The following is a 4,889-nucleotide window of genomic DNA, read 5'->3' on the forward strand; positions in this document are numbered from 1 at the left end:
ACAAAGCTACAGTATCAAGACAGTATGGTACTGGCACAAAAACAGAAATATAGATCAATGGAACAGGATAGAAAGCCCAGAGATAAACCCACACACCTATGGTCACCTAATCTATGACAAAGGAGGCAAGAATATACAATGGAGAAAAGACAGTCTCTTCAGTAAGTGGTGCTGGGAAAACTGGACAGCTACATATAAAAGAATGAAATTAGAACACTTCCTAACACCATACACAAAAATAAACTCAAAATAGATTAAAGACCTAAATGGAAGGCCAGACACTATCAAACTCTTAGAGGAAAACACAGGCAGAACATGCTATGACGTAAATCACAGCAAGATCCTTTTTGACCCACCTCCTAGAGTAATGGAAATAAAAACAAAAATAAATAAATGGGACCTAACAAAACTTAAAAGCCTTTGCAGCAAAGAAAACCATAAACAAGATGAGAAGACAACCCTCAGAATGGGAGAAAATATTTGCAAACAAAGCAACTGACAAAGGATTAATCTCCAAAATGTACAAGCAGCTCATGCAGCTCAATATCAAAAAAACAAACAACCCAATCCAAAAATGGGCAGAAGACCTAAATAGACATTTCTCCAAAGAAGACATACAGGTTGCCAACAAACACATGAAAAGATGCTCAACATCACTAATCATAACAGAAATACAAATCAAAACCACAATGAGGTATCACCTCACACTGGTCAGAATGGCCATCATCAAAAAATCTACAAAGAATAAATGCTGGAGAGGGTGTGGAGAAAAGGGAACCCTCCTGCACTGTTGGTGGGAATGTAAATTGATACAGCCACTATGGAGAATAGTATGGAGTTTCCTTAAAAAACTAAAATCGAACTACCATATGACCCAGCAATCCCACTACTGGACATTTACCCTGAGAAAACCATAATTCAAAAAGAGTCATGTACCACAATGTTCATTGCAGCACTATTTACAATAGCCAGGACATGAAAGCAACCTAAATGTCCGTTGACAGATGAATGGATAAGAAGATGTGACACATATATACAATGGACTATTACTCAATCCTAAAAAGGAACGAAATTAAGTTACTTGTAATGAGGTGGATGGACCTAGAGTCTGTCATACAGAGTGAAGTAAGTCAGAAAGAGAAAAGCAAATACCGTATGCTAATGCATATATATATGGAATTTTAAAAAGCAGTACTGATGAACCTAGTAGCAGGGCAGGAATAAAGATGCAGATCATATAGTAGCTCTATTTTTTATTTGTGGTTGACTATGTAACTGAATATTTGGGAGATGAAAACAAGGTTGTACTTTCTGGTGAACTCAGGGGATTCCCTTAACTAACATATCAGATTGAAGAGTTTCCAGTTCCACACATATGAAAGCCAAAGCAACTGCATCTGAAATTCCTTTAGAAATCATTCCCTGACCTCTCTTTCCCACTGGCCACACTGCTCACACTCACTCCCGCCCTTAGACTGTACCTCTTCTCTATCCTCCCATAATATTTTATTATTTCATTTAACATGTAATTTATAATCATGAGTTGTAGCCCCACAGAGACAATGAACTCCTTGAGGGCAGGGAGTATGCTTTGCTCTTTGTAAACTTGTTACCTAGTATTTAATAGTTTGAGTTAATTAATATACCTCTATGCTATGGAATGATGCTTGAATGAATGAATGAATGAGATGGTCATAATTTTGGCTAGGTAGTTCTTTTCTTCAGATAACTCAGCCAGCTCTCCAGGACAGTTTTCACTTTGCTATCTCCAAGGTGGTTTTGTTTTCCATCCTGATTATTTAACAGATAGTATAAATCTGAAACACAGAGAAGTTAAGGTTATTGATATAGAAGATCACTCAGTAGAGCTAAATCTACAACGCCAGATGAGTTGAAGGAATGAGACAGGTGGCCCAGTGGCTAAAAGTTTAGTCCTTTTTGTTAAAAAGACCCAGATTAGGGGCTTCCCTGGTGGCGCAATGGTTGAGAGTCTGCCTGCCGATGTAGGGGACACGGGTTCGCGTCCCGGTCTGGGAGGATCCCGCATGCTGCGGAGCGGCTGGGCCCATGAGCCATGGCCACTGCACGTCCGGAGCCTGTGCTCCACAACGGGAGAGGCCACAACAGTGAGAGGCCCTGTACAAAAAAAAAAAAAAAAAAAAAGACCCAGATTAGAATATGGATCCTCTTATTGACAGGGTATCCTTAGGTAATGAACATAATTTTTTCAGAACCTCTGCTTTGAATAATGCCTATTTCACAATATTGCTGTGAAATAAGTTTGAACCAATGCTTAGCGTATATTAAATAAATAATCTTAGATATATTTTAAATACGAGCATTATAGCTTTTAAGTAATTCTAAATCAGACTAAAATATGTCATAAAAGAAACACAAAAAAAGATGAAATGGAGTCCATATGACAGAGTGTATTAACTAATAACTCACGGAGTTAAAGAAACTAGGAGGTAATTTCATGATTTGGTAAATATATCTACAAAATAGCTGGGGCCATAGTGAGTAAATACTCATTTGTGACTGAGACAGACCCACTGTATGGTTCTTGTATTACTTTAATTATTAAGGGCTCTCCATTTCACTTTTTAAATTGTCAGCGTTTGGACAGTGAATTGTGGGGTTACTATATCATGGCACATGTGCTAATCAGGAACATTTTAGGAGGAACTTTTTGCACAGTCTAGTAAGCATTGTACCCTGAAATTTGCACAGGCATGTGTAGGAAGAGTTTCATCTTCCAGTATACAAAGATCTGGGTTGGTCAGCATTTCTTTTCTATCCAAATAATCAATTTTTATTCTATCCAAATAGTCAAGCGCATCTTGAATGTAAATATCTTTTTAGCAATTCACTTTAATGTTCTCTTACCACACAGAGTTAAAAATGTAACTTGGTTAGAAGCAGAATATACCGAATAACTCCTTAGGGTTGTATTTTTACTTGCTTTTTTTCTCTTTCACCCTCTTCTGATAACTTACTTCCACATACACTCATTTAGAAAAAGGCTTTTTTTGGATTTACCATTATGATCTGAGATTCAGAAAGTTGGAAGATATAATGAGAAATGTTCATTTTCTTTCTTTCTCCCTTTTCTATAGAGGACACTTCTTAAATTTATTATGATTTTGAACAATCCCCTTTCCAACAATTATTTAATACAGGAAAAAAGTGTTGATAGGAAATTCTTCATTGTCATTTACCAATCTTCTTTGTTAGCAACGTGACAACAGTGACGTTACTTCAGATGATTTCTACAAGTCTTTTCTCAGCTTTCATCTAAACAACAAAACAAGATGAAATAAAACAAACAAATTAATTGCACAGTTATTCATAAATATAAAAAATCTTTGTTATCAAAGGTAAATTATAATTTAGAAAGCAAACATGCAAATCATATTAAATAGATCAATTTTTGAAAGTATATTTCTTCAAAGTATTGTGCAGCTCTTTTCTCATTATAACTGTTAAAACATTAGTGGTGAAATAAAGCTGTATCAGACTATGCTAATGAACACTTGAAACTATTACTTGTGGAAATACAGATAGAGATTCAGATCACATTATGAGAAATGTAATAATTTTCAAATAATTTTCACGTTATCAGAAATTTATGATGGAAAGAACTCTAGGGAAATTTGGTGAATTATAAGCACAAATTTATAGTTATTATAATTCCAAGAAAATTTGAAAGATTCAATAGTATTTCAAAAGATTTTAATCAGTGATGATGGATTCTTGGAGGGTGAAAATGATTGTGAAATATTAATGTGCTAACCTATATCTGTAAGTACAATTAAAATTATGCTGAGTTGGACATTGACAGATTTCATATTCTTGCCTTGAAACAACTATCCACAGTCTGTTTAAGCATAAAACTCAGTAAACTTATAGGTAATCAGTAACTATTTTACTATAGTTTTGAACAATCTTAATGTTCCAGATATTAAGAGCATTTGAAATAACAGCATTATCATAGAAAAATACATTGACTTTGTCCTCATGTTTAATCACCATTTGTTAGAAAATATCACTTTTAGAGTTTTTAATCAGTTATATTGAAAATGAAGTGAGATGTTTTTATTTTAAAAGCTTTCCACCTTCTGGCTATTTGGCTTGGTTTTAAGTTTTGGATTTTTCATGTCTTTCATATCACAGATTAGATGTATGTTTGTTGACCATTTTTAAACCAGACTTCAACTCTTTGGTTTATTCTATGACACTCTGCTACATAATCATTTTGGGCAGACCAACTCTTCACAGAGGCCTAGAAATATCCAAAATTCCAAACTGAAATTATCAAAGGGTTGAAGTTAATGGTGGGACAAAGGTTTCCAATATGCTTCCATTTCCTTCTTTGCATTTTTTGAGGCATTGAATCTTAGTATACACACTGGGATAAACTAGGGTGATTATGAAGTACTAACATGAGATAATAAAGGAAGCCTCCCTTTCTTCCATTTGACTAATCATCCAAAGAAATGCAGTTCCAGAAAAAACAACTATAAAATATGCCACAGTTTCCTAGAGTCACCTTTTCAAAAAGCAACTCTTAACTCTGTGTCTTCCCTTCATAAAGTGAAAGCTGGCTTCCAGCTCCCTCTTCAATCTGATTTCACACCCTGCTCTCCTTCGAGCTTAAACTGCAGCCACATGAGTGATTTTATTCCTTTATACTTGCCATGCTGCATCAAGATACCAAACTGATACCTTTAGCAAAAGTGCTTTTCTCCCCATCTTTTACCTCTTATCTGCCACTCATCCTTTAGATCTCGGCTCAGGCTGTCCTTCCACAGGGAAGACTTCACTGACCTTCCGTTTGAGGTCAATTCCTCACTTTAAAGATTTTCTAGCACCTCTTTTGCAACATTGTA

This window comes from Physeter macrocephalus, chromosome 6, assembly GCF_002837175.3.
Source record: "Physeter macrocephalus isolate SW-GA chromosome 6, ASM283717v5, whole genome shotgun sequence".
In the NCBI taxonomy this organism is placed as follows: domain Eukaryota; kingdom Metazoa; phylum Chordata; class Mammalia; order Artiodactyla; family Physeteridae; genus Physeter; species Physeter macrocephalus.